Genomic DNA, 23,046 nt, shown 5'->3' on the forward strand with positions numbered 1-23,046 from the left:
CTAGTTTTATGTTCAAGGCAGGTAAATCCAGCAAAGGGTTAAGTTATTTACAGGCATATTTTAAGGTGAGACTGAACACTAATTTATTTATTTTACTTTTAATCTTCACACTTGACGCTGACAAGGAATCAGATCCATGTGTTTTCCTGCAAATTTTGGCATTGCAGAGTTGGACCCAGAGCCACTGGGCTGTTGCAGGGGACCTGTCACTGATGTGGCCACATGAGCTCCTACAGGTCACACTGCATTTTGCATCATTACTTCACCACCCAGTTCCAGTCCGCCTTCTCAAAGTGACAGCATTTTCTTTTCAGAAAACGAGCTGCCTTTCACAACATGCAGTTTGGGTTTTTTTTTAGCTGAATCTGTAGGTCTCAAACCCAACCTCAGGGCTCCACTGCCATGAACTTTCCTATGGGTAAAGCAAATGGTCTTCAACACCTTCACCTTCTCACCTATGAAAGGAGGAAAAATAACCTCAGAAGAGTGACAGCCTTCTAACAAATAATATTTACATCCATGACGAGACTCTATAGAGAGACCATTTCTACACAGCAGGCTGGTGTGGTCTTCAAACACTGCAGGATAACACTTAAATAGCAGCTGCTGGCTCCCAGGTTCACTTCTCATGCTGCCTTCACCCACAGAAGTCAATTCTTCTAACAGGACCACAAAACCACTGATAATATAAAACATTATACCTTCTGACAGACAAAACACTGCAAGCTTCCTTGGTGGCAAACATTAGGTGGGAGACATCTAGGAACTGTTTCGCTGAATAGTCACAGCAGGGAAAAAGCAACCCATTGCCCACTGAAATCTGGAATTCCCAAAGAGTTCAAAGATCACAATGAGCAGCCCCCAGCGCATTACTCACAAAATGTCCTGGGACTTTCTCCAGCAATCCTTGCAATGCATGCCAGCTTGCACTCAAGAGTGTAAGGACCAAGCGCAAGGATTGTTTTGCAGGACAGCTTAGAGCAGCTCCACAAAACCTTGTTTGCAGGTGTAAGGAAGGAGTGCAGCAACAGAAAGAAAAGGAATTTTCAGTAGCAAAAATCAAAGAAAGCTACGTAGTTGCACCTCAGAAAGCTGGGAAATACACCTTGGGACTCCTCTCAACTTAGTCCCAGAACACCATGCCAGACGTCAAATCTTCACATGCAGCCTGTTAACCAGGCACACAGCTGCAATGTGCTGCAGGACTGTAAGGTAACCACTCCCTGAAGGGTGGCAGGACTCATCGCTGCCGTGTTGAGCGAGTCTTGTCATTATTTTCAACCCTGCAGGGAAATCTAAATTGAACTTTGGCATACTGTTTTCTTTTGCCAAGCAGCAATGCTTGGATGTGAACTCTGCTCTGACGGGCACGTTTGTGGAGTATTCTTTGCAAATAATCTTAACCTGACCTGTCTGAAAGGTCAGAATCACAAAAAATAACAACATCAACATAAAGCAGCACAAGGCTGGAAAACCCATCACTGCTACTGACACAACTCCTCAACCATCCTTGTAACGAGGTGAACTGCAAGGTCTTAGATTTATTTGACTGATTGAGATCAAAAGGCACACAGTAAATTGTATCTTTCCACGAACACATTTTGCTTTCCAGATTTGAGCAGACAGTTGCAGGAATTGAAATGCTCAGGTGTTAAAAAAAAATTGGTTAAAAAAAGAAAAAAACACGTAGAAAGGTGACTTCAGAAAGGCATCCCCTTATTTCTCTCTTGACACCGTTCTTAGAGCTATTTGAAAGTTTCTTCCATGTTGCTATACCCTTTGGACACAACAGCTTATCTCTGCTAAACAGAAGATGATAACGAACAATAAGACACTAGTATAACTCCAGGGGAGACACCAGTATTTGCTGACATTAAGGATAAAAGATAAATATTATAGAAACCAAACAAATCCCAAACAGAAGTCCAACGGGAGGCTGAAGAATTTCCCATTGAATTTCAGGTGTCTTATGAGACAGGACAGGTATCTCACTCTCCTTCTTAATCATGCAAGCAAGATGAAGCACCAGATCCCTGCTTCTCTCATTATGATGGCTCAGAAGCTGCCTGAGCACAGACTATGTTTGTCATCTGCAGCTCCCAGGGAAGCGAGGAAGAAGCAAGGGAATGAAATGAGCAGCCATCTTCAGGACATAATTTCAAGACCCAGCTGGTGAGCTAGCATTTCCAAACACAGAAAAAGCCTGCTGCGTTTGCTGTCAAGACAGGACAAAGAAACACAATGGAGAACAGGAACAGAACAAGAAAAGAAAAATGGAACCCTCTACCATCTCATCAGCCCTGGACACTAAGAGGAATAGTAACAACTTGGTTCTTGTCTGCGTGTTCCACCTGATATTCACAGCTTGCTCAAGTATACCTCTATCTGTAACATTGTGTTCTCGTGTCACAATAAAAGAGATGAGATTACCCACCTGAGAGTAACAGTAACATCCTTACATTGATCACAGAAGAGACTGAAATGCCCAAGAATTTGCTACAAAGGAATCCCAATGGACACAACCTCCTGTTTTTATCACAAGTTTACACCACACACAAGGACCAAAGACTGAACTTTTGCATAAACTTACGCTTCCCTTCAGAAGAACATCATTTGGGTAATAAAGACACTGAGCACCAGAGTTAATTTCTGTTGCATTAAAGCTCATCATCAGACCAGGCAGCTCCTTCTGTACAGATACTCTGAGCTTTGCCTTTTACCTTACCAGTTTTGAATAAGGTTAAGATAAGAATTTTGCATTCTCCAATTTTTAACCATCAGCAGGTTAGGAGGACACTCCAGAAGTCATCTAGCGCACTTCCCCACCACGTGGAAGGATAACTTCTAAAAGCACACTTGATGGAGCTTTGCTGACTTGCTCTTAAAGCTTTTCAATGACTGAAATTTCCTAAGCTCCTCAGGCAATCCACTCCAGCACTCAGCTGCTCGCAGTGTAGGAGATCATTTACTAATGTTTCATCTAAATTTCTCTTGCTGAAACTTAAGCTTGTAATTTATCTTATTTACAGTGGGTAGATTTACAGTTTATTCCCTCTCTCCACAACAATTTCACTATTTACAAAATTTACAAGCTGAGGCACCAGTGTGGCTTGCCTTTTCTCTGCCATTCTGCTTCTGCTCAAAGCACGCTCTTAATCTTGTGTCTCTGCATGTGTACTTCTTTTCTTACCCCAAGAGAACAGGCAGCTAAGATATCACAAGGCTGCCTCAAGAGAAGATGCTCACGTCCAAAGGCTGATGCATTCAGGCACACGCAGTTATAAAGTATTCTGAAACAAGAAAAAGAAAAGATTTTTCTTTACGATTGAAGGCAGAGGCTCTAGTAGTAAGGAAAGCCCAACAACTCTGAAGTGCAATTGATTCCATCCTATTACTTAACATTCAAGCAGATTTTCAAAAGCAACATCAATAACTGTAGATACATCATACGCCACAATTCAGACTTGGCTCCATTATCTCTGACAAGCACCATAAGGGTTTGATAAATCCATGTACCAGGAAACAAAGTACTCACTGACTTTGCAGAAAGTCCTGCCAAGTTATAAGAGGTACCCAGTACACATCAAAATCAGATGGCTCCAACTCCAAAGCTTTATTCACTGTGACAGAAGAAAAATCTTAATGTGGTCGCTAGTGACTTTATTTACAGTGTCACTGAACCCAACAGAGGCAAGACTTATAGTTAACTCTGAGATCTGACTGTGTATAATCATGAGAGAGATCCAGAGGAGAAAGGTCAGGTCTGATGAAAGATTGAGTAACTTTTGTGTCTGTAACATAGTCCTTACCCTGTGATCTTCAGGATGATCTATTTAGCAAAAAAATACCAAACAAACAAACAAACAAAAAAAAACAACCAACAAAAAAAAAAACCCTTTCTCCTGAATCCAAAGGTTTGGTGACAACAAGGAAAAAATAAAGAAAGGATTTACAATGAACATCATTGTGAAACACAGAGAAGAGCTCTGAATAACAAAAATATCCTGAATTTCATGAGAGAGAACAAGCAGCAACGGGGAGCAGTGAAAATACATTTGCCTTCCTACTTCTGGAGGCTCTCAGAAGAAAAGCCAGACAGTACTAGACCATTTGCCACAACAGCAACTTTCACCAGTGGATCACCTTTTAGACTCTATCTATGTAATTCCTGCCTCCTCTCAACACAGGCTGCTGGTAGCCACAAAGCATCAAGCAGCTTCATAACAAATCTGCCTTTTCCAAGGCCATTCAATTTGCCATCTGCTGTGAAAACAAGAAGCTTGTTGCTTGTCAAAGGATGCACCAATGAAACAAATCAGTGTCTTCTCTCTTGCCTGCACCATCCACTTGACTATCTGTTCTGCACTGCACTTTGTCCAACTCCGTTTCCACTTGGGATGTCTTTTTCCCTCCTTTTCAATCCTTCTCAGTTGCCCTGGGCTTTTGCTTTTCTTGATCATTTCCACTGTTACCGATGCCAACGCTTACAGCCAGCCTGACTGCTGTCAGCACAGGAAGGTGACACACTCTCATTTAGCACAGATTTGATAACAGAAGTGCTGTTTCCAAGGCTAAACAGGAGTAACTGCACCAATAACGTCCCTACAGTGCACAGTTGCTGAGGAGACCAAGCAATTAATGCCTTTCAATGAAGTTGAAGAATTAAAAGGAATCTTAAAATGTATGATGGCCAACTAATAAAAGAGTTTAAATACATGCCCATCTTTAATGGTAAAAGTAGCTCCAAGATCCTCTGCAGCATAAGACACGTCACCTCCCAAAATACTAGTGAGATAATGATGTTCAGCAAGGGATAGAGATATAAGGAGTGTTTCCACCAAGAAAATACACCATTTTTTATGGCTGAATTACAACAGCTGCTGAAAACCATAGAGTAGCATTGACTGGCAGCCTGGGACAGGGAGCCAAGACGACTACCACATGCAATTGAAACTGCCAAGGGATTAAGTTAGGTCAAATGTAATTACACAAACTGGAACCTGGCCAGGGTACTGGCTGGTTTAAGAAAATTAAAAGAGGTGTTCAAAAGTTTCAGAGATGGAGTCCTCCTCCCGTTAATTATTTGGTGAGTCAGTCATTGAAGTCTCACTATTCTGGGAGGCTGTCTGAAAAAGGGGGAAAAATGAGGCATAAACTTGAAAGGTATTAGAAACGATTAGCAAAAGCCTTTGTTCTCCATGGCAATCCTTGCTGCACTAGTGAGCAAAAGCCTTTCATGTTCATGCTGAAAAGTGGCCTTAGTTCCTTTGATACTTCTGGAAGGAAGCATTTAAATTTACAAATATCCTGCTGTCAGATGTTACAGACAACAGTCGAGGAACTTCTGTATATCCCAGCCAGGTCACACCTAGCTCTAAAGCCAGTTCTCATGCAGACAGTGTTTCTGCTGAAGAATGCAAGCAAGAACACAAGAAAGCTCACTGAGACCTGGAGCAACATCTATGCTAGTTGCTAGGGGTGTATGAAAGCCAGGTCATGTGGAATAGGAGGTTGCAACCATGTGGGACAACAGCCTCCTCACCTTCACTCAGTTTTCAAAGGTGGAGAGCTGCAAGGCAGGCAATGGTAAGGAGACCAGAAACATCTCATCCAGAAGAGACAAGAACTAGTATTCATGGATTGAGATTCTCTGTTCAATCTGTAACTGAGATTTGTACTATAACCAGGTACAGTGCTACAAAAAAAATGAGGTGTTCTGAAAAAAAAAAAACAGGCTATGTCTCAGTTTTGGCACCTGAAAGTAGTAGATGTCTGTGCTACCCCTGCATCTGAGAATAATCATTAGAGATACACTCACTACTGTCTTTGAAGCAGTTGGATGTGACAGTAAAAGCAGTATGGAACTGGAGATTAACCTTTTTGGTTGGTTTATTCAGGGAAATGTTCAGATGATGCACATTAAATAAACCATTTTTTTTGACTGATATGAAAAAAACCAGAAAGATTAAATAACTGTCTTCACAACAAGTGCCATACACCAGACATGTTGAGTGACACAGCTTCCTCTCGAAGCGACAGCAGGTGAATACACAGCTGAAGGCTCTGCCATATTGATTTTGTGCACTTTTTTGGTCCCCTTTTCAGAAAACAAGCCAGGAAAAGGCAGACATTTCACAGCACAGATTGGTGCAATTTGTGTTAATGGCCTAAGCGTACGTACAAGCAGTAGCTCAATACTCTTCATGTGGAACAGTCAACGGGAACACATTCTGGTGGGACAACTGCTACCAGAGCACACCTTGCCCCAACCCAGCAACACCTCCTCCAACACACAGCTCCATAACACACAGGGCAAGAACTAAGAGCACAGAAGAAAAACTGTGCTGTCTTGCAATGGTGTGCAAAAAACAGGAGCAAGCAACCATAAAAAAAAGGTTGCAGTCTGCTGAACACGCACGAGCTGTCACTCTTCCAAACTGTAAACATGTAGTCAGTCTTCCAGAGAGCAAAATCACCAGTGCCCCACCACATCCCTCATCCCTGGCACTTTACCTTAGAGACCTCAAGCACCACAGAGATGGCAAAGACATGGATTTCCTTTACCAATGGGAGCAAAATTTTACTGCAGTTCTTCCCAAACACCTTCTAATCAGCCTCCTCTGAAACACTTCCAGTGCTTTAGCTGGAAATACTTGCAAAAACTGGTTTGATGGAAGCAAAGACCTAACATGGGAAAGCAGAGCCCAACTGGTGCAAGTCAGAGAAGATTATAAGCAACAGTATTATAACGCTTTTTGAGTTTAAAATATTCAGCAAGTAAAACACAGAGCACGAAGTTATCTCTCTATACATCCCAGGCTATGGGGACCCACAACACTACGCCAAAGGCAGCATTCTCTCTTGTGCTGGGTCTCTGCAATAGAACCAATCAGCAGCTCCTGGCCCTATGCACCCTAATTAGCAAAAGGTGAGGATAATATTTAACGACGATGTCATTGCTCTGACTAGCAGCATGCCTCATCCCTTCTCCCTGAGTCAGGATGAAGGGCCACGCAGTGCACTGCCGCTGCAGAGCACTCACCCTGCTCCTCGATGCTCACCATCAGTCACCTGCAGGGATCGTTGTACACAAAGGTAAAGCACAGCACTGATGCTACATGGGCCACAAAGAATATATTTTTGAGAATTACCACACTCACCAGGCCAACACAGATAGCACAGACTGGGGACAGCAGGGCAGCTCAAAGAGTTCCAAGCTGAAGAGGGATTGGATGCCAAGAAAATAAAGTGGCCAGAGCATGAGGGGGAGGTCTCCTTGCACAGCAGCGATGATTAACCAATACTGATAATGGTCTGTAGTGCCTGAAACAGCCCAAGGAAATGGCATGGAAACAATTAATGCTGGGTAGTAATAGAGACAGGCAGGGCTGCTGCTCAAATAAGAATTTTTTTTTTTTTTTTGCCTAGGTTATCTGTTGTTAAAAAAAACAACCAACCTTTCTGCATGCAGGGACATCCTGTTCACTGTATTAAATTAAAGAGATGATTCAAGAGGGAACAGCTTTTGGTAGGCAGGGGGCGAAATCAATTTCAGGTTGCTATGGACAACTGGGCTGTCTCCTGTAAAACTAAAATCGGATTCAGCTGAACACTCAACATTCCCTGAAATACAACATACACACTTTCCAAATAAACGAATACAATAAAATACAGACTTGTGTCATTTCCCAGCTTTTTTGCTGAACTAACAACGTGCTCAAACTTGCTAATTACTGCAAAATGCAGGACTGGAGTTTTGGTTCAGCAGCAGCTGACTGCTAGTTCAACACTGACTGCTGCCTTACGGGGGAAAATATATTTAAGGGCAGAGTGGCATTTGGCAAAACAAACCAGAGCAGAGCATCGGCTTACCTCACTCTGGGGCCTTTCGTGAGCTCTGGACTTGCAGCAAGGTCTAAACCAATGTCCTGTCAATGCAGGCTCCTGAAGAGCTCAGCTAGCAAGGGCTAGTGAAAGCTCAGCCTGGGGCTTTGAAACAGATCCCAGCCCATGCTGGAGGGAGGCAGTTTAACCTGCCCATGGCCCTTCAATAGACTGAAAAGCTACAACATCCTCCACTTGAGCAGTGACCTGTGGTTGCAGCAGCCAAGTAGGCACCTCTCACAGAGAGACCGTGGAGGACAACACAGTGGCCATGGCCCAATGGCTATACTCTCCCTGTACCTTACACTGGAAGAATTTCAAACAGGTTTTAAGCACCATCCCCTCTTCCTGCAGCAAGATAAAGCTGCACAGGCGCAGAGCTGCCTGTGAGACATCCTTCTCCAGCACACTCTCTATTGCCCAGAGCAATGCGCTGAGACCCTCTCTGGAAACCATGGATCCCCTAGTCCTCACGCACCACCAAGTAAGGAGAGCAGGGAACAATAGCAGCCTTGGGAGCCTCACCACTCCTGGTGGAGTGGGCATGTGAATTCCTGAGGTCCTCAGGATCCAGAGGATCTGCGAGCACAGGAGAGACGTTTAAGAAAGCAGAGGTACAATTTGGCAAAGATCAGAGCCATCAGTCAAGGGCTGCATCAGGCTTCTTGTGGACTGGAAGGAAGGAAATGAAATCAAGGTAGGGAGGAGCTGAAGCCCAAAGAAATAAGGGAATCAGGCAAGGGATTACAGTGCTCCACGGAGGCAAGTAGCCACTGCTGCACAGCCTTTGACATGATGCCAGAGCGTCCTTGTGCAGCATGGAAAGAGCTAGCGGATGGACATCAGGCCATCATGACAGCCCACAGAAAATGAAAGGTGAAAGCTGGCCATCGAACTCCAAACCCCTGGTCAGAGAGGTCAGAGCAGAGTAGATGAGGCATCTGATTTTGTACCCTTCCCCAAAAGCTATTCAGCAACCAAATAAATCCACCCAGATCAATCCATCTAGACAACAGGAAACATTCCCATCCCACAATACTATGAGTCTTAATTTTATGACACAGTGATGTTTTTCCAATGAAACGTACCATTAAAATATAAGATTTTATTAGCAAAATCAATGATGCGTGCAGAGACAATCCCTCATGGCTTTTAAAAGAAGTCTATGAATAATTATAAAACTGATAGCAATAAAGAACATCACGTGATTATTACAGCTGTTTGACAAGATTCTCTAATAATGATGGCCCCTACTGCTGGTAAAACACCTTGAGGCAATACCACAAGAAAATACAAAGAAAAAGCAACAGAAGGTCAACGTGTCCCAAACTTAGGGGGTGCGAACAAGTCACCTCCTTTTTGTCTATTGAATGAACTTTTTTTTACCCAGCAAGATGATAACATTCTGGAAACAAAAATGCCACAACATTTACAGAAATATTTAACAGTCACCTGTTTGCTTCTCCTTCTCCACTAGTTTGAGTGTTTTGTTGCATTAGAAAAGCAGCTGAGGGAAATTTGCTTCCATTTAAACCCAGCAGAAATGGAAGCAAGAGAAGCTGTGATCTTCCAGTACCCAGAAAATGCATGATGGTCCTTAACCATCCACACAGGTCAGGCATCTGCAGCATCTGAAAACCTTCTGCAAGCAATACACTCTCTGTGGACATAGAGTGGAGTGGAGTCCTGAGATCAGGTTCCCCCAGCAGGCTCACTGGCTTCCCACAATGTGCAGCCACAATGCCTGACCTGCAGCTGGGGCTTTGTCTGAGTGCAGCTCCCTTCCAATGTTTCATGCAGCACCAGCTTTGGAGCTGTGGCAAACAGGGTAGCTCGGTGTCTTCACCTTGAGGAGGAAGCAAGGTGCACACAGGAACGGAACTGCAAGTCCAGCACCCCAAGCAACCACTATCCTCAGCTACTACAGGACACTACGAGTATACCCAATCCTCTCAGCTTGCCAGCCTCCTATTCTCATCTGGTAGCCATCATCCCCTTCAATACTATTGCATTGAAGAGCTCAATCAAGAAACTCAGGCCTTCCAAATCCAACACTGACCAGCCCCACTGTCCAATTTGTCAGTAAGCATTGGCTAACAAGCAAGGAGCAACATTAATTGCAAAATATTGCAAAGCACTCAAGAATGCACTTCAGAGAAATGGTACAAAATACAACACATACCAATCCTATCCCAAACGTTTTGCCTTGCACCCACAGCTATCCATTTGCAAGAGCCTAAGGCCCACTCGGAGGAAAAATAAAATCTCTTTACTCCACCTGGCTTTAAATGATCTCCGGATGAATGTGGGGATGGATGAGGAAAGAGTAACAAGAATACTCAACAGATGTTTTCATTAGCATAAATTTGCCATTCATTCCTCTTTCTTCTACCATCAAACTCCTCTATTATCCTCACTGGATAATTTACAGTGCTTGTTGCAAAGCACAGTTTCTGAGAACAGAGACAGCAAACACTTGATTATGAAGAAGTTCAAAGAGCTGAGGCATGCATGACCTGCAAACAGATAGTTACTATTTCCTTCCATGTGTAAAAGACTTTATAGTTACTATTTCCTTCCATGTGTAAAAGACTTTACCTTCATGCAATGCTTTATTGTCACCATGAAACACCCTCCTACTACAACATAGCCCAGAGGAGCTACTATTTTGGGTCCTAATAACGTGTTTGGTTTTACAGGAAAGCAAGAAGGTAAGTAACATCGAACAACCCAGCTGTCAAGTAGAGAAACAGATGGGATCCTCACAAAGCTACACAGATTGCCTTAGTCAAGTGCTGTCACAGGCCATCCTCGAGATGGGAAAGCACAGTGTGGCAGCTAGATGAAAGGAGCTTCTGAAATTAAGTAGCATCATCACCTCCACAAGGCCTGCAAAGAGACAATAGAGAACTGCTTTCCAGGCACTCTGATCCCAAGGCAATAAAACATGACTCAAACTTGTTAGTTTTTTTTTTCTCTCTACTAGAAATGCCTTTTGGCTGAGCGACAATTGCTCAACTCTCCCACCTGCTTGGCCCCCATGAAACACAGAGAGCATCCATGGAAAGATGGTTCACGTTCATCGTCTTAGAACAGCTCTCCCCTCAGAAGTGAGCGCAAACAAGGCAGGCTGCAGGTGTCCCTATTAGCATGGCCCCAGGCACTGGCAGGCAGACAGGTCGCTCGTGCACAGGCAGCACCATGATTCACTCCGCTGTGGCTTCCAGTCCACAATCTGGCTTCCAAACAATCTAGGAAACCACAACACCTGCCATGGTGGTTCAGCTCCTGTGTTGTTGAAGGAGGTGCTTTTGCACACCATGAGTCAGTGGCAAACCAGGAGAGGTGATGGACTGGGCTGACCTTCCTCATTCAAGCTCACAAGAGGATGCTAAACACAAGCTAACAAACCACTGCTTCAGAAACCCAGGCACACTTGGAGATATCAGGGCCTGTATCTAATAAATACAGGGTCTGTGCTTCATACCTGCAGTTCAAGCTTGGGTTACAGCAGCCCTTGAGCCCAGATGGCCATTCATGCCCATAGTTATTCAAGCAACAAAGGCTGCAAAGCAGGGGAAAGTCTGAAGCCAGATTATGAATGAAATACCAGAATCGATTCCCTTATCTACCCTCCGCCTCTCACTAACTGGAAAGTGCTGTTCAGGGAAAATATAATTTAAACATAGAGGCTAATGATGAGTCAGATTGATTTTTAGGACAAGAAAATAGATGTAATTGCAGTCTACCTGCTTGCAGCTTGCCAGGAGTCATAGCAAGTTTTAGGCCCAATGACTCTTCTCTCCCTCATTCCAGCCCTTTTCCCTCTTTAGACCCCTTCAAAGAAAGAAAAAAACCTTTGCAGAAAATAAATCCCCTTACGCAAAACAATTAACTGTTGTCCAGAGCCAGCTTATGCTGGCTTCCCTCTCCCTGCTAAACAGTACAGAGCCTGAATTAATGGATGTGCAGAGGGCCCACTTTCTGGAGAAAAGCAAATTCTGAGTGTGCAGCTGGGAGGAATGCATCGTATGTCTGGTATTCATGCTGCGCCTTCTTTTCCTCTTCCTTTTTTTGGCCGTATAAGGAGCTGAGCACAGCCGCCCAGGCCAGGGAGCACAGTGCTGCCTGCTCAATGCCGTTAGACTTCCGGCTTCGTTTATCTTTACTGGAAATTCAATCAATCCATCTAGGAAAAAGGCTAGTGCATACATTGCAGAGTGTCGAGCTCAGACATCATGCTCCTGAGATGTAGGACAAAAAGAACGGCAAGCTGAACTAGACCAGCCTAGGAAGGGTTCCCACAAAGATACATGCACACATCCATAAGCACAGGGGGTAATTTTCTTCATTATATTCAAGGGAAGGGGGGGGGGGTGTGCTAACTTAAGAACTTGAGACTATTCCAGCTACAGTTCTAAAAGGTTGTTTCCCAGGTTAGCAGCACTCAAGTCACATTTGCATAGGAAATAAAAGGTATCCTGGCCTTCAGTGCATGCACCTGGGGTTGGGAGGATTATGTGCCCTTGGCCACAGAGAAGAACATCCTCTTTAGAACACACATATTGTAAACGAGAGTGGGAGACCACCACACTTTAGAGATGCAAACCACTGTATTTTTTTTTTCCAAAAGTCCTGACAATTTCTACATTCAAGCTTATTGCAGCAATTTCAGCAGCAGACTGGAATTTCCATATCCCAACTGCAACTGCAATATTATATTCCAAAAAATAAAACCTTTTTGCCATTGCTGCTTCTTCTGTAAACAAGAGACTATTCCTGTGGGCACCTAAAGACTTTGCAAGAGCAAAATGGAAAAGACTAAAACATTCTTCCTTCAAAGGCAGGAAAATCTTGATCAGAGATATCCAGGAAGAATCTGCATCAATTCCAATTTCTCAGCCTTCTTTGGCATAGGAAAAGCAGCTCTTGTTTCATCTTGCAGAGGAGAGTGGTGACAACAGCCTGAGGGATGGGGAGACAAATGTGAGATCAATCACCACCAGAACACAGCAAACAGCACAAGGAAAGAAGCATGCCCACAAACGCTGCCGATGTACAGACTGTGTCCAGTTCAGTCCTGCTTTTCCTCTCCTACAAAAGAACTGAAAAGATCTGCACAACCATCTATGCTGTCCTTACCCTTGGCAACTTCAGAGCAACACGCTTGTGTCTGCTTTCCTCAGTCAGCTATCAAGGTCCCAAGTGAGGCCACACTAGAATTGGCCAAGAAGAAGATAGGGAATCTTAAAGAAATCAGTAGCTTGGCCCACTTTCTCAAAAGTGTTGCCTTCAACCCAGGTTGGTTCTCAGTGTCTTGAAGGATGATGCAAATCCTCCATGACAGGCAGGTTTGCAGCCTTCTGTTCAGGCTCTCTCCTTCCAGTCTTCAAAATACAAAGATTAACTTAATCCTGAGGCAGGAGGTTTAATCTTGCTCCCAATTTTATTTTGTTCTTTTGACAGTAGTCACTAGCGTTGAAATAATTCTTCACACACATTGAAGCATCCAAGTCTGCCTTTGGATCTTAGGACATTGGCCTCAAGAGCCTCCTCTAGCAATGAGCCTCACCATTTGAATTACAGACTGGGCAACAAGAGTCGTTTGGGTCTTCTAACCAGCTTCAAAAATCTCATCTTTTAGCCTCAACTGACCATCTTATGTGTCTATGTATCAGGACAGAAGAGAACAGACACACCAAAGGTTACTCCCCACTTGCAGACACATCTATGTACTTGAAGAAGGATGATCCCAATGTTTTCAGCCCTTCTGAAAACACATTTAGAGGCCATGATGCTGCGTGGACAGTAGGACGTCCCCCGTCAGCACCACGTTAAATTCTCTCTATGGAGACGGACAGGTGCTGCCCTACTGGGTGACAATACCAACCATCAGAGACCCTCACACTTAGCACCAGGAACACACCCACAGGCAGCTGCTCATGAGCAACCTGAGCCCATCCAAACACTGTGTCCTTATCTCTCCTCTCTGCCAAGCACACCGAGTTCCATCCCTTCACCAGCACCTTCTGTCTGTGGCTCCCCATCGCCAACCCCTCCTTAGAGGTCCAGTCACACCTTTTGCAGCTGCCTGCTCCCAACCTTCCACCCGTGCAGGGTTGCCTGCATTGAGGAATGGCAAGGACAGTGTTCAGAAACTTCTTCATGGCATCCAAACGCAGTCTTCAGTCTTCCACTTCTTGTACTCGGAGACTGGTTTCTCTGAAGCACCCAGTGGACACACTTGGATGAAGACATATGGTTGAAACTTAACCGGGGAAGGGTAAGATTTCTGGCCTCATTAATAACAGCCTGAAATTAAAAGCAGAGCTTGTAGTACAGCTGTGATTCCAGCTACCCCGCTGCTTGTGTTAACAGCGTGGCTTTATTATGGTCAGGGATTAAAAACAGCTCCAACAATTAAAAGAGGAGGGAAAAAAAAAAAAAAAACCTCAACTGAATGAAAGAACAACCACCAACAAAAATCAGTAAAATAAAAAATTCCTGTGGGCTGGAATGATTAGGAAATAAAAAAAAAAGTTGTGTGCCATGAGGAGCAAGAGTGAGTGCTTCCTTCTCTGCTGCCAACAGGCCCACACATGCCCCCCACCAAGTTTATTTGACCTGAACCAGTGGGAAGCCACTTGGGACCCTGGTGGGTGCTCAGCACCAGTCACTGTCGGTCCCCCACAGAATGTCACCTCCTGCAGCCACCCCGCTCCAAGTAGATGGCTTAGAAACCTTCCCCCCTTCTAAATGCCACAGCATTAAGAAAAAAAAAAAAAAAAAAAAAGTCTTGCAATAAATGACTAATATGCCTGGAACTCCTCAGGAGGCACCAATCCTAATTGAGCAGCCAGAGAAGATGGAGGGGTGAGAGGCGGGGAGGATCCGTGAACTTGTGCAGCTGCATGCAAGGGCCAAGCAGAAGCATGCCCGCATTTCCTGGAGGTGAACTGGTTGCCCAATGGTTCCTGAAAAGGCAATTACGCTGCGTGCCCAAACACCTGCCCACAACAGCCCTGCCACCAGCCAGGATAAGAACAGGATGAGGAGCCAGTTGGAAGCCTCAGTTTGTCATGTCTCAATACAACAGCCGTTGCCTTTGAAGGCTTGGTCAATAAAGCTGAGATTGGAACCTACTTTCTCTTCTGTATAAGAATTAAAAGCTGTAAATTAATAAGAAAAAGGAAAACTACCTCCCTTCCCTTCTTTTCTCCCATTTCCTAATATAGGATATGTCCCTTTTTCTTGTCAAGCACTAGCAGCTCACCAAGAGGGCCAAATCTCTGCAACTGAACCACTACCTAGGCACAGGTTTGCCTCTAGCTGGGCTACAAGCCCGGTCCAGCCCCTTCCAACAGGATACATCCCCAGACCTCCACACAAACAGCTACAGAGAACAGGGGCTACGCAGGGATCTCAAAAGCCCTGTGAAGCACTTTGCAAAATTCCTGTGTGAGCAGGAGGGAAAACAAAATTAAATTAAAACCAAAGAATCGCCTCTGTGCATGCACATCAGCCAAGAGACAGAATGGGAGCAGGCAATACAGATATTCAAAGCTGTTTCTCCAGGTCTCCAAGGATGAGTGATTCTCCACTCCCCAAAATCCTGAAGAGAGGCAACCCCCAGCCCAAAAGAGGTCTGTGAGGAGCAACCCACCCTGATGCCAGCACAGAACCCTCCCATCATCTCAGCATAAACAGTGGGACCCACTGCTCCCCTCTGGTTTTGAGGGGCACAGACACAAGAGGTCCATATTCAGCAAGGAAGCGATGATCTTTCATCCTTTGTTTTTACTATTACTGCCATGAAAATTGCCATTTTTTTAAACTTGGCACCTTTCCTCTCCATCAAGATGGGATAATAACCAAAGGTGATGTTTTCAGGGAAATCATCTTTTGTTCACTGCCTAAATGTTACAGAATTGGGGGCATGGGGAGTGGGTGAAAGTCTTGCAATAAATGACACATAGGACTGAAGCTTCTCGGGAAGCACTGGTCCTTGACAAGGAGCCGGAGAAGGTGAAGAGGTGAGAGGTGGGAACCATCAACTCAGCCGCTTGCAAAAGCCAAGCAGAAGCTACTGAAGACCACAAGTACTTTATGGGCTCTAAACATCACATGCAAGGCTCACACTTGCTTCTTCATGTGTCTCTCCTCTGCCTTTGCAGGCTTGTAGCCTGGCTGCCCAGAAGCTTCAGAGTTCAGGATTTCTCTTACTGTTATTTCACTGTTCCTTTTGACTTTGAACAAGAAAACAAAGCAAGCACAGACACAGCATTGCAGGAAGGCAAAGACTTCCTCTCAGCCAAACACAGTCACACCTAGAGCTCCTTCACCACTGCAGAAGACTTAGCCTTCAAAATCAAACCTGGCCCATCAAGCAAAGCCAACTTCTTTGCACTACGTATATACAAACTCAAGGACCAGAAGACATCCATAGAAACATGTTCCAGGTAATAAATCCCTGTAGCTACCACAGAATTGCAATGCTCCCAAGCTAAGCTCTCAACACAACGGTGATCACCTGCAAGCAAGACAATAGATCCAGACTCCTCCATTGGTTTCCCACGGGGCCACACAAGAAAAAGTTTAGTTCTCATGGCTGCAGCACCCCAGCAGCAAAAGCAACTCAGAGAACTCAACAGATCTGAGCCTCGTCCTTGCTCTGAGACAGATGCAGAATCATTTTCCACGAGGGATTGAACCTCTCTTACCAGGCACGTGACTATTAGGGGACAGAAAATTTCTTCAGCATTTTGGAGACAGGATGGTGGATTTAGGTAAGTTTTTCCTGCTGTAATGAAGGATGATGACGCCTGAGCCAAACAAAGAGGATCCATCTTTCTATGACAATGCATGTGTCTAGACAGCTGCTCTCAAAGCCTGCCAAGAACATTTTACACAGTTAGTTTTCATAAGCTCTGAAACTCCACACCAGGCTGTGCAAACCCTTTGTAATTCCCTTCACTACAGGGCTATGAAGGGCTTCAGTAGAAATGTACTTGAAGCTGTGTCTGTAAAAAATATCACAGCTAAGGTGGCAAGTCCCCAGCAACCACACAGCTGCCCACATCATGTCCAGGTCTGGTTTGATAGCATAAGAAAACCAAAACCTCCTTTCTTTTTCCCAGCAGAAGTCTATCGCATTTTGAAAATATTTCATTTAAAACTAATAAAACCCACAATACATTTTCTTTCTCAGATACCAGAGCACTTTCTAAATACCAAGGTGACTGCAACCAGAAGTCACCGTGGCATAACAAATTTGGGTAAAGTGACTACTCAGTGGTTTCAGCTTAAGGGCTTGGCCTCATGTTTGCAGCAGGCTGGGAGCACATACAGTTGCCACAGCTCAGCCAATGTTCAGCTGTGATAACACACCATCTCCTGCAGCCTCATGGTCCCACAAAGAGAAGCATTACCTCTCCACTTTGCAGACAGGAGAAATCTTTGGGTTTTGCTCAGATTTTAGGGCATGTGAGCCTTGAGGAACTAAGGGGACCTGTGAGCTGCTTCTTCTCAAAGACTGGACACTCCTGAAAAGCATCTCTCAGTAGTCCAAAACTGATACTTTCCAGTTTCTGCCAACTTCCTCAGACTGACAAGTCCGCTTTTGCACTAGCGCTCTTAGAAAGATAATTGGATATCTGACACAAAGAAATATGCATTGGTATAGCTAGAAGATGTGGTGCTGAAGGCTTGTTTGCACAATACTGACATCCTAAGTGGAGATAAAAGCCCCGAGATCCTATCCTCCACTTGCTAACATATCATTTGTATTAGTGAGACTTAAAATGGATGGTAAACACTAGCCGGGAACTTTGCTCAGAGAAGGGAGTCATCCAGGTACCTTCACAGGAGCAAACTTCCTCCTCAGGGTGACTTGAAGTTGGAAGGTTTTACTACAGCAAGGACTAGAAAGAGGATCTGCCTAGTCTGGAGGTCAGAGATCCAAAAGTGAAGCCAAAAAGTAACTCGTTCCCTTTCCTAACAAACTGTATTTTGAGCTGGAAGTTGCTTGGCAGCCTTCCTACCAAAGGATGCGGCAGGTCAAGACAAGGGTTCATTCCCGGCCAGGCCGAGCAGGGACACAAAACACAAGAACAAGAACAGATCGCACTTTGCAAACATGGGCTGAAACACACAGAGGACTGCATCTGCTGGTCTCTCCTCGGACAGCAAGGGACGCTGCTGGCCAGGACTGCCGGGCTCCAGGAAGCACTGACCTGCAGTACAGCAAGGATGGGGTAAGTCCCAAGGCACATAGAAAACTAGGCAAGGCAAGTTTTCAGGCATCCAGCTGCACCGCACCTGCCTCATGAACACCTTTGGTTTCTTGTAGCTGTGAAAATCAAATGCGGTGGCATTCTACAAGAAAAATGTCACTTAAACTCCTTATTAAAGGTAATTTCCTCTCCCACCCCTTTTCATTAGCAACACTCAAGCATTCATCAAATGATCCTGTTATTTCCAGGCAAAACTCTAGTCTTCTTACGAAGCACCTATATATTAGCACCGTCTATTGTTATAAATGTAAAATGTTCTACTGAAAAATCAGTTCAGAAGCAGTGTCCCATCCACCTGAATAGGAACTTACCTTAAATAAACCTCACCCACTGGGAAACCCATATGAGCTTGAAGAACAATGCTCATAAGGGGAAAAGTTGCAGCAGTTACCACATTACTTTTCCCTCCTAGGCAATAGCTTTCCACTTAAATATTATACAATGCACCTGCTTATTATTTTTATTACACAATATCACATTCAAATCCATGCTGCAAGCACCTCACTCATCGCAAAAAGGCTTCAAGAATAAAAAAAAAATTAAAGTATATATATATATGGTGCTGCAAACAACCACGCACATAAGAGCACAGTTACTGGTCCACATCACGCTCACAGCCACCACCATGCAACCCACCACGGCAGCTAGTGCAGCGTTGCATCACAGAGGCAACCACAGAGCTAAGAGCAAGGAAGTCAGAAAAGTGACAGAAAGCACTCTTTATTCCTGACCAGCAAGGTGGGCTGAAGGACTACAGCAATGATCAAAAGACATACAAACTAGCCCTATCATCATTGAGCTCTCATGTTTCAAAACAGAACCTCAGCCAAACAAAAAGTCCCTTTGCCCAGCCCCTCACCTCACCAGCTACACTCTTGCTATAGCAGTTAATTTCAAACACATCCTTTCTACAGCTTGTCTGATAGAAAAAGAACTCTGTAGGCTTGGTTTTCTCATTTTGCCTATTCTCAAGGCAATGCAGTAAATAATTATTATATATGTCAGCTTTGCAAACAACTAAAGCATCCATGCTGTGTGCCTGTGCAGGGGCATGCTGTTTCTCCATGTGACCCGAAATAGCCAAGATATTGAAATCCACAAAGAACTGAGTTTCTAATAGAAAAATTGATAGGCCAGATGTTGTTGCTGATGATTATTTTGCTAGCCCAGGGCAAAGCCCAAACCCCTCTAGATTAGAGGAACTCACCCTTCTCCATTCCTCAATGACCCACGTTACAGTCCAGCTGCTCCCACACTCATCCATCCCTTGGGTTACTCAGGCAGAAGAGTGATGCACACTATTCTTTCCAAGCTCTCACCCTTACCCTGCATTAATCATCACTCCCAAAGCACCTGAATAAGGGATCAACAAGCTCTTCACAGTGTTGAAGTTGACATGGGAGAAAAAACACTTCACAGTAAGACATCAAATGCTGAATCCAGGTTTTGGATTTCAACAGCTCAATGGCTCCACACAACCCTCTATTTGGGGAAGCCCCAACTGAACAAATCCCAACTCTGATTCAACACTCTGTTCAGCAATGCAAGATGACTTTTACTCTATTTTACCCCTTGAAATCCCTCTCTTTCTTTTGGATGCCACTCAGTGAAATTATTATGATATGAAATCTCTGCAGATTCAAGATCTCAAGGTTTTAAGTCCAAGGCCTTTGCGAGGCAGCAGGAAATGTTCAGGACAGAAACCCATATGCTCTCAGTGCATCTACAACTTTTCCATGCCTGGGACTGGTGTCCACATTGGCCTTTCTAAACTGCTTTTCCCCAGCATGGTGAAACACACTTGAGGAGCTACCCAACCTCATCAGCTTTGTGCCCAAAGCCAAGACTAAAGGTGCTGCTTACCAAGGCTGCCGCACGGAGGAGAGCCAGAGAAAAATAAATGTGGTTTCAGGACCTGTACTTGTGCAGAGTCCCTTGCTCACCTTTTCAGTATATTAAAAATAATATTTTTGCTGTGGGAAAATTTTGCACAAACAATGGTAGAAACTACTTTGAAGCACAAACATGATCACACACGTCTATTTTACATGAAACAAAACTGAAAAACATTGTTTTCCCCAAATTATAGAGTGAAATTTTGAGTGAAGAGAATGCAGTCTCTTTGAAGCCAGCACTGTCCTTACAAGCTGTGCTTCAGTCGCCTAAATCACATGCCCAAGACCACCAACGTGATGCAATTTCCATCTCCAATGCTTTCGTCTTGTAGGATTTACTCGTTTAAGCTGCAAGGGAGAGAAGCAAATTACATACTGCTGATGGCATGTATTTGCGCATGTGAACATGGATGAGGTGAGATTAGGACAAGCTTGCAGGGAATTAGCCCAGTGGGTTATTTATTCCATGACAGCACAGATTAAAGGGGCTGACTGTCCCTTTGGCCTTACAAGCACTCATGTGAATTATCAAGCACATTTTATACCGGAGGGAAAGGGAGAAGATGTTATCAACCAGGTAAATATCTCAATAAATAAACAGTCAATGCATTCAAAGAACAGCACTTTGCATTAGAATGACACCTCCCAGGATCCCAAAATGCCTTACAAAGAAATGCTGTCCCAGCTGACAAACAGATACGGTAAGTCAGAGGGATCGACCCCCCAACACACTATCTCAGGGTCCTTAGGCAGGACCAACCTAGCCCAGTATGCTTCAGTTTAGCAGCATAACCTGCAATCGAATCCATTCAGTCCCATCCTGGCACAGACAAGTGCCTTACTCGCACCCTGTCCTACTGGACAAGGCTTCACAGAGGCTTTCGAGGGATCTAGTAGTAGAAACCAGGCAGCCTCATTCTTACTGACCCATTCTCACCATAACATATTTCTCATTTCCGAGTGACTGGCTGTTCTCTCTTGGTTCTGGTTAATATTATTTGTGTTTTAATGCTTTCTAGGAATCATTCCAACTTTACATCAAAACAAATACCACTGGGTAGGGTAAACAATCTGCCTGGCCATGCTTTGGGTACTTCATTTTAGGAACTGGTCCAGACAGTCAGGAAAACTGCAGTGCCTGCTCCACGGCCAGAGCTCTCCACACACATGCTCAGCCCCACTGGGGACAGGGCCTGTAGGTCTTTAGTCTGATTTCACCAGCATTGACTTCTGGAGCTCTTCCAAAAACCCTCCAAGGAGCGTGAGCAAGCAAAATAAAAGAAACCCACAAAAGCCTGAGATCAAAGGACTCTCTGGGTTCCTTTTCTTTGCAGACACATTGGGTATTTCCCCATTTTCTTTCTCTTGGTCCCACCAGCACCAGTTCTTTCCACAGTCATCGCTGCCATAGTACATGTCTGACTGAAGCTGAGTTAGTGTTGTACAACACCCGGGAGTTTTTCCACAGTATCACGTACCAGAAGATGAGGTTGAGGCACAGAGAAACATCATAGGTGCTTTTCCAAACTTCAAGAATAAATTCAGCTGAGACTATTGATTCTCTTACCAACCTTGAGCCTGACCTTCTTAACTTATGAATTTCCACAAGGCCCACCAAAACACAAAAACTGTCACACTGGCCATCTAGAAAGTATTGAAGGAGCACAGAATTACACAAGAAATCTGTGACAGGACTGAAAACCGTAATGTTGGATTTTGTGGGTTCACAACGCAACTTATCCTATAAAATATTTCTCCATCTCTCAATGCTGTCTGTCTTCCAGGAATCCCAAGATTTTGACACACAAAGTGGCATCCAGGACAAATAAAACAAAAATGCCCTTGACTGAAGCCAGGTGGACACTCACAAGAACAGGTCCCAGGAAGGACAGCACAGAGCAAAAGATTCGATCCTATTAAACATAAAAACTTTCAGCTCCTCTTCTCTCTTTTCACCTGCCTCAAAATAGGGCAGGAAAGATAGCAAAAGGCCCACCTTTGTGGGAAGGCAGCAGGCTTCTGTGTAGGAGACCTCTTGGGCAGGACAGACCAAGCCCTGCATGGACCATGCTCCACACCCAGCTGTCATCCTGGGATGACACATGACCCCAGCAACACTGCTGCAGCATAACATACCCTCCCTGCCCTGGAGCCCAGCACACAGACTCTGGCCTGTGCGTGTCACTGCACAACCTGATAGCGTGTCTAAAATTATAGCATCGGCAGAGCCGTTGTTCCAGCCCATAATGCACCTTTGGTTTTAAAACAACCCAAAGCAGAGGCACCTTAAGGTGATATCCAAACATCTGGCAGTGTCCCAGGTCTGTAGGGAACAAGGCAGGTGACACAGTTGTACAAAGCAGGGATTTGGTTGTACAGATTAAATTCCCAAAGGGCCTGAAACTTCTTGCTGTTTCAAGAAGGGCTTTAGGAGAAACAGCAAAAAAAGGGATAGTCTCAAAGTTTCCAGGCCAGCAAGCAACTATTTTCAGTCTAATCCAATTGCCTTGGGTGACAGGGTGGCCACACTGATTCTGACAACCTTAACGCAGCAGTTCCCAACAACTCACTTGCCCTAAACTCCTTTGTTACCATAACTATTCATAGTACAACCCAACAGGTCTTCCCAATGAAAAAATACAACGCACAGATTGGCTGTATTTCACACTTCATTACAGCTTTCAAGTGTGTGGTGTCTAATCAACGCAATCAGAACCGTGGTCTGGTGCTCTGATGCAGAGGCTTAGGGGAAAGGATTTCAGTTACTACTGCAAGTCCTTCCAAAGCCCTCCCTCCTGGAGAGCTATCATCACTTGCCCATTAGAGATCATATCACAGGCAGGAAAGGATGGTGCAAACCAACTCTTCCATAGCCATTTCCCACGGCCTCCAATCCCACTGTACTGGAGTATTTTCTGAGGATGGCAGGACAGCTCAGATCCCTTGCTTGTCATCCATGGAGTCACAAACCTATA

The 23,046-nt window shown here is 44.5% G+C and overlaps 1 protein-coding gene across 19 annotated transcripts in view; it reads right to left on the reverse strand.

Annotated features, from left to right (window-relative positions):
* LPP (LIM domain containing preferred translocation partner in lipoma) overlaps positions 1–23,046 on the reverse strand; it is a 340,056-nt gene that overhangs the window by 270,427 nt on the left and 46,583 nt on the right. For 15 of the 19 annotated variants that reach the window (XM_054075101.1, XM_054075093.1, XM_054075085.1 and 12 more), the window contains one exon: positions 3,191–3,290. The exons of the other annotated variants lie outside the window; for them this stretch is intronic. The gene's annotated coding sequence lies outside the window, so the exon portion shown is untranslated. The remainder of the gene's footprint in view (positions 1–3,190; positions 3,291–23,046) is intronic. 19 annotated transcript variants of the gene reach the window in all.

Source organism: Cuculus canorus, chromosome 9, assembly GCF_017976375.1.
Source record: "Cuculus canorus isolate bCucCan1 chromosome 9, bCucCan1.pri, whole genome shotgun sequence".
In the NCBI taxonomy this organism is placed as follows: domain Eukaryota; kingdom Metazoa; phylum Chordata; class Aves; order Cuculiformes; family Cuculidae; genus Cuculus; species Cuculus canorus.